Source organism: Phoxinus phoxinus (genome assembly GCF_949152265.1).
Source record: "Phoxinus phoxinus genome assembly, chromosome: 17".
NCBI lineage: Eukaryota > Metazoa > Chordata > Actinopteri > Cypriniformes > Leuciscidae > Phoxinus > Phoxinus phoxinus.
The window spans coordinates 34,260,452-34,267,951 of NC_136892.1; the positions used below are offsets into that span (position 1 = coordinate 34,260,452).

At 46.2% G+C, this 7,500-nt stretch overlaps 2 protein-coding genes across 3 annotated transcripts in view; both read left to right on the forward strand.

Moving 5' to 3' along the window:
• LOC306984586 (uncharacterized protein) overlaps positions 1-448 on the forward strand; it is a 12,676-nt gene extending 12,228 nt beyond the window's left edge. Inside the window, exon 2 of the mRNA XM_079586064.1 lies at positions 1-448. This exon is cut by the window's left edge and continues 545 nt beyond it. The gene's annotated coding sequence lies outside the window, so the exon portion shown is untranslated.
• A 6,325-nt stretch (positions 449-6,773) lies between these two features.
• The window catches only part of aff1 (AF4/FMR2 family, member 1), a 50,581-nt gene continuing 49,854 nt past the window's right edge, over positions 6,774-7,500 (forward strand). The window contains exon 1 of one of the 2 annotated variants that reach the window (XM_079584986.1): positions 6,774-6,795. The gene's annotated coding sequence lies outside the window, so the exon portion shown is untranslated. Of the gene's footprint in view, positions 6,796-7,372 lie in introns of those variants that run through there. The other variant, XM_079584987.1, reaches the window with a different exon arrangement.

Consider the following 7,500-nt stretch of genomic DNA (forward strand, 5'->3'; position numbering starts at 1 on the left):
AAGTCCCAATCTATAACAATGGTAAAGATTAGGAACAGGAAACCTGGTGTGACATTTAGGATTTTGCATCGCAATTTCAATTCATTTGAACTGAATTGAACGACTGTTTCAGTCGTATGTCCACGGTGTTGTCAGATAAACTATATTGCATTTTAAAACACTTTCAATTTGAAGTATACCTTTTATTTTTATATACCTATAACATGCCTTATTTTTTATATCCTTTCTGTTTTATTAAGCTTTTTAAATGTAGTGAAAAGACAAAAGCACTAGAAGCACTAGTTAATTGTTTGTGCCATTTAATCTGTGTAATAATGAAAGTTCTCAAACTCTGAATCTCTATTGACATTTAAAAGGTCAGAACGACCACATTTACTCACCAGTCTGTGTGTGTTTGTGTACTTATAAATATATTCAGCTATTTTGTTAATAAAATTCTGGAATCTAATCTCTGTCTACTGTGATTTCATTGTAATGTAAATTTTTTCACTTTAAATCTATTAATTGAGCACAGGCTTCAAAGTGGGTGAAGTGGATTAAATATAATCTAATACTTTTCTTATTTCTTCTATGATTGAAAATGTAACCAGTTCTAAATGGAAGTTTGCGAACCTCCTTCTGTCCCGTCAATCATTTGTTTGTTGACCATTATTTCTACCTTGGATATGTAAACTCGTGAATAAGCTCGCCCTCTGCTGGATTTCACTAAGAACTGCATCCGTTTGTATTAAATGACGTCACTGTGTTTCCTGGTCAAACCCGAATAAAACAAACTAACATGCATTTGTTGAGCCAAATAGACAGAACAAGCAGAGATGAGCTTACAATCATCACACTCATACAATGATCTCAAAAGTTCTGTACAATAAGATTATTCAATCAGTATCAGTCTGACTCATGTTCTGAATAGATATTTTACGATTTGGGACTTTAGCTTATTCACCGTATCCCCCAGAGTTAGATAAGTCCACACACACCCTTCTCATCTCCATGCGTGCCGTAACTCCATCTGACGCACCCACCGCTAGCCTAGCTAAGCACAAACACTGGAGGTGAATCAATTATTTTAATTAACATAAATACAAAATAACGCCAATATTTTGCTATTTACATGTTGTAACCCCAACCCTAACCCTAACCCTAACCCTAACCCTAACCATCCCAAGTGAAGGAATAAATCACAATATCATCTAGGTATGCCTCACTAATAGAAACACCGGCTAATATAGAATTCATAAGGCATTGAAATGTGGCCGGAGTATTTCGAATGCCGAAAGCCATAACGGTGTATTCTAATAGGTTTTTCAATGGCATGTCTGCCCAGAAGTTGTGTGAAGAGATTTTTGACCACATAGATGTCTTCCTCTATATTTTTCTCATTTTTCGAGATTATGGTAGAAAATACTCCTTTCACATCCAAGACATTCTTTCCTGGTCCCATCAGTACTTTGCGCGTTTTCTTAAGGCCTGTTTTTTCATTTGAGGCCAGCAGCACAAAGGTGGATTCAGGTATTGCTGTGACGTCTGCTCCAGTGTCCATTTTCATTTTGACCGGTCGCTCCAAAATCTGAACGGTTGTGCACCAGCCTTGAGTATTTGAATCAACGGCTCCGAGGAATGCTTGCCCTTCATCTGAATCACAATCCTCTTTAACCTCATGCAGTACAGTCTTTGAATGGCATTGGCTCATATAGTGCCCTGTCCTATTGCACTGATGACAGACAGCTTCTTTGGCTGGGCAGAGATCCTTTACATGGTATGGTGATTTTCCACATCTCATGCAGCCTGATTTCTTTGGTTTCTCTTTATGGTTTTTCTGGAAATTTTTCCAATTCCCACCTTTTCCTGACTTTGGCTTTTTAGTTGAATCCTGCCTGTACATCTCTTTGTGTACAGCGTCTAACTTTAGGTCTTCGTCTTCTTCCTGCCTAAGTTCTGCCTGCTGTTTTCTCACTGCTTCGCTTTGCCTGGCCATAGTTATGGCTTTCTCCAAAGTTAGGTTTGAATGTAATTGAAGGCGCTCTGACAGTTTGAGGTCTTTTAATCCGACGACAATTCTGTCTCTAATAAATTCATCTCTCAGAGGTCCAAATGCACAGCGTTCCGACAATGAATACAATGCAGTGATAAAATCATTAACTGGTTCATCTGGCTCTTGTTTCCTGGAGTTAAACTTTGCTCTCTCATAGATCACATTTATTTTGCCAGTGAAGTATTCCTTGAATTTATTCTGCACAGTTTCATAATTTCCACGCTCTTCTGTAGTCATGGCTAATCCGCACAAAATGTCATCAGCTTTGTCTCCCATGCAATAAATTAGTGTATTAACTTGGTGCAAATCTGATGCTTGTGCAAGGTTACTTGCAACTCTGAACCTTTCAAATCGTCTGAGCCATCTTTCAAAGTCGTTTGGCTTTGTAAAATCGTATGGATCAGGAGGTTGGATTTGATATGAAGTTGTGGGTGCTGGTGATTCCTCCATTTGCTTTGTAGGTTTGTAATAGTTTTTATTTAAAAAACCTCTTCTTAAAGCTCTTTTCAAACTTGAGCACTTTAATCAACTTTTATGAATCATAAGTTACGATTCTGTGGGCCTCTTTGCCTGCACCCAGGTTGCCTGGTAACCGTACCCCTCCCCCGCTCTTAACTTACGATGCGGTGGATGCGCGTGTGCTGATCCGCTTGCAGTCTTTCCTTATTTACTTTTTTCGTTGGAAACGGCATACACTACGGTCCTACTGTAGCGTTTCTCCTCCAACAGTGCTTATGGGCTTATTCAACAGTTTATCATTCGTTGGAGACTGTTCTAGCCGCTTCTGACACCATGTTGTGTTCGCGAATGAGCCGAGACATCGATCACACAGCTTAGCAGGTACATAACTGAACTTTATAAAACACTCGCAGAGTACAAAAACCCCGCTTAGGGCGTGGCTCACTCAGTAGCGATCCCACCCATCATATATCACTACACCGACGACGAGGTTCAGGGTTTATTAAGCGTATTTGTGGAAGAGGAAATTTTTTGCGCGTTCGTCCCAGCCGTCTCACGGTCAATGTCCGCAATAGCTGATAACATACATTGTCTAATTTTATATCTAGCATTACGAGCTTTCTAAACACGCTTCAGTATCAGTGCTTGTAAGACTGGAAAAACTTTTTGGAGAGATAGACTGGTCTATGAAACAAAGGACCTTGCTGGAAATGAACATCTGACTTTCCCCTCTTCCACCTTATCTACATTTCATTCCATCTCTCAGGGACACCTACAACTCACATACGAATGGATATTGTTTAATGTGAATGATTATCATTGAGTATTATGTTTAGTGTCATCATGTTTAGTCTCAACCTTCGGATGAGACGTTAAACCGAGGTCCTGACTCTCTGTGGTCATTAAAAATCCCAGGATGTCCTTCGAAAAAGAGTAGGGGTGTAACCCCGGCATCCTGGCCAAATTTGCCCCTTGGCCTCTGTCCACCATGGCCTCCTAATCATCCCCATACACTAATTGGCTTCATCACTGTCTCCTCTCCACCAGTGAGCTGGTGTGTGGTGGGCGTTCTGGCGCAATATGGCTGCCGTCGCATCATCCAAGTGGATGCTGCACATTGGTGGTGGTTGAGGAGATTGCCCCCTTCTATGTAAAGCGCTTTGAGGTCTCAGATAAAGCGCTATATAAATGTAACGAATTATTTAAAATGGGTTAGAGTGAGTGGTACAAATGTCTCATTTCCAAATAAGTGAAACAAAAGGAAGTTTAGAAGTTTAGAGAAACTGGCACACAAAGGAAGGTTGTCTCTGGGCAAATGGTCTCCTACTGTCACGGAACGCTCGACAGCGCCTCCTCCTGGATTCACCAGATCGCTCTCTCCTGCGTATTAAGGACTGCCTTTCCCATTATCCACTCCTGCTCATTATCTCCTGATTAAACTCCTCATCATTGCATTATTATCACCTGTGTACACTCAGCTCCCCTTTATCTGGACTGCTCTGTTCATTGTTCATTTGTGAAGTCTTGTTTTACCCAAACTCTGTCTCTAGCCTTTCCCGTGTTTGCTCTTGTGATTTTGACTTGGACTCTGATCTCGTTTTTGAACCTAAGCTGCCAGCCCCTGACCCACGCCTGATTGACTACTATTCTTGGACAGCCCTTACCTGTGCGGTGTTGTGAGTTTATGTCTGCTTATCTCTGCTGGCTTACCTGTATTAATAAAATACTGCAGATGGATCCGACTGCCTCAGCCTCTTCGTCACACCTACCCCCAAAAGCTGTCAACTCTGAATGTAAATTCCCATTGTTAACATGTGAAAGAGGTTTTGGATATTTAATGGAGTGCGGCAGAGGAGTCGGGGCTTTCTGTATCCAGACTGGGAGTGACCGAGACTCCCAGCCTCATGTATTTATTCAGGTTGGGTTCGCATCTCTTCTCTTTATACATGTTTTGTATTGATTATCTTTGAATTGATTATACAATTGACCTGATACCTGACATAAATAAATTGTTTACATCTGATTATTCAAACTGATTTTGATTTTCTAACCTCATTAGTAAACCAATACATCACAAACAACTGCAGCACAGTTAGAATCTCCTCCATACTTATTATAAATGTGGCGCTCAAAACTGATTACTGTCCGTCGCAGACTGGGAGGTGCAGACTGGGAGGAGCAGACTGGGAGGTGCAGACTGGGAGGTGCAGACTGGGAGGTGCAGACTGGGAGGTGCAGACTGGGAGGTGCAGACTGGGAGGAGCAGACTGGGAGGAGCAGACTGGGAGGAGCAGACTGGGAGGAGCAGACTGGGAGGTGCAGACTGGGAGGTGCAGACTGGGAGGTGCAGACTGGGAGGAGCAGACTGGGAGGAGCAGACTGGGAGGTGCAGACTGGGAGGAGCAGACTGGGAGGTGCAGACTGGGAGGTGCAGACTGGGAGGAGCAGACTGGGAGGAGCAGACTGGGAGGAGCAGACTGGGAGGAGCAGACTGGGAGGTGCAGACTGGGAGGTGCAGCCTGGGAGGTGCAGACTGGGAGGAGCAGACTGGGAGGAGAAGACTGGGAGGAGCAGACTGGGAGGAGCAGACTGGGAGGAGCAGACTGGGAGGAGCAGACTGGGAGGTGCAGACTGGGAGGTGCAGACTGGGAGGAGCAGACTGGGAGGAGCAGACTGGGAGGTGCAGACTGGGAGGAGCAGACTGGGAGGAGCAGACTGGGAGGAGCAGACTGGGAGGTGCAGACTGGGAGGTGCAGACTGGGAGGAGCAGACTGGGAGGAGCAGACTGGGAGGTGCAGACTGGGAGGTGCAGACTGGGAGGAGCAGACTGGGAGGAGCAGACTGGGAGATGCAGACTGGGAGGTGCAGACTGGGAGGAGCAGACTGGGAGGAGCAGACTGGGAGGAGCAGACTGGGAGGTGCAGACTGGGAGGTGCAGACTGGGAGGTGCAGACTGGGAGGAGCAGACTGGGAGGAGCAGACTGGGAGGAGCAGACTGGGAGGTGCAGACTGGGAGGAGGAGACTGGGAGGAGCAGACTGGGAGGTGCAGACTGGGAGGTGCAGACTGGGAGGAGCAGACTGGGAGGAGCAGACTGGGAGGAGCAGACTGGGAGGTGCAGACTGGGAGGTGCAGACTGGGAGGAGCAGACTGGGAGGAGCAGACTGGGAGGAGCAGACTGGGAGGAGCAGACTGGGAGGAGCAGACTGGGAGGAGCAGACTGGGAGGTGCAGACTGGGAGGAGCAGACTGGGAGAAGCAGACTGGGAGGAGCAGACTGGGAGGTGCAGACTGGGAGGTGCAGACTGGGAGGAGCAGACTGGGAGGAGCAGACTGGGAGGTGCAGACTGGGAGGTGCAGACTGGGAGGTGCAGACTGGGAGGTGCAGACTGGGAGGAGCAGACTGGGAGGATCGAGGAGTGAGGAGGCGAGGAGTGAGGAGTGAGGAGTGAGGAGGCGAGGAGTGAGGAGTGAGGATCGAGGAGTGAGGAGGCAAGGATCGAGGAGTGAGGAGGCGAGGAGTGAGGAGTGAGGATCGAGGAGTGAGGAGTGAGGAGTGAGGAGGCGAGGATCGAGGATCGAGGAGTGAGGAGTGAGGAGTGAGGAGTGAGGAGGCGAGGAGTGAGGAGGCGAGGAGTGAGGAGTGAGGAGTGAGGAGTGAGGAGGCGAGGAGTGAGGAGGCGAGGATCGAGGAGTGAGGAGTGAGGAGTGAGGAGGCGAGGATCGAGGATCGAGGATCGAGGAGTGAGGAGTGAGGAGTGAGGAGTGAGGATCGAGGAGTGAGGAGTGAGGAGTGAGGAGTGAGGAGTGAGGAGTGAGGAGTGAGGATCGAGGAGTGAGGAGTGAGGAGTGAGGATCGAGGAGTGAGGAGTGAGGAGTGAGGAGTGAGGATCGAGGAGTGAGGAGTGAGGAGTGAGGAGTGAGGAGTGAGGAGTGAGGATCGAGGAGTGAGGAGTGAGGAGTGAGGAGTGAGGAGTGAGGAGTGAGGAGTGAGGATCGAGGATCGAGGAGTGAGGAGTGAGGAGTGAGGAGTGAGGATCGAGGAGTGAGGAGTGAGGAGTGAGGAGTGAGGAGTGAGGAGTGAGGAGTGAGGAGTGAGGATCGAGGAGTGAGGAGTGAGGAGTGAGGATCGAGGATCGAGGAGTGAGGAGTGAGGAGTGAGGAGTGAGGATCGAGGAGTGAGGATCGAGGAGTGAGGATCGAGGAGTGAGGAGTGAGGAGGGATATTGAGAAGCACCCACAGTATCCTCAGAGACTCCAGCTGCCATTCTTCAAAATATAGCCTGTTGTCAAGGCAACACTCCAGGTGTGTTGTGTAAACCCCACAGAACAGAGGGGCGGGGCGAGCAAAGCTCGTTATCATTTAAAGACATATGCACTAAAACGGCGTGCTGAAAACAGAGCTGTTTTTGACCAGGTAAAATTAGTGTTTTCTTACAATACTAATGAGAATTTTTAATTAAAGTATATTACAAACTTTAGACCCTAAATAATCATATTAGCTTGTACAAAAATGGCATTATATGACCCCTTTAAATGTTACATTTTTACAATTGAATTTATTATCAGATTTGCATTAAACTGCACGAACGCCCTGCGGCTCCTTCATGAACCCAGTCTATGTAATGCACTTCATGTTGTTGATAAAGAATGCATATATTTTCTTTCTCTGTGTATTTTTTATATCAGAGTTAAGTACTTTTAAGTACTCAAAAAGTAGTCAGATTATATTACCTATAATATGTAATGTAATAGAGAATGTTACTAACTCATTTTTTTTTTCAAATTTGTAATCAGTAACGGACTACAGTTTGTAAGTGTTCTACCCATGACTGTGCAGTGTCACGAGCTTCGGTGGTGATGTGCTTGGCGCGCGCGCTCGTGGAATGACATGCCCATAAAAGGAGGGGTGCACCGGAACTATATAACACTGCACGGCGGTGCGCGCTTCACTTCGTGACATTATCCTGACAAATAATGATATTAATTAATGTTGGCTTATTAAAATGCC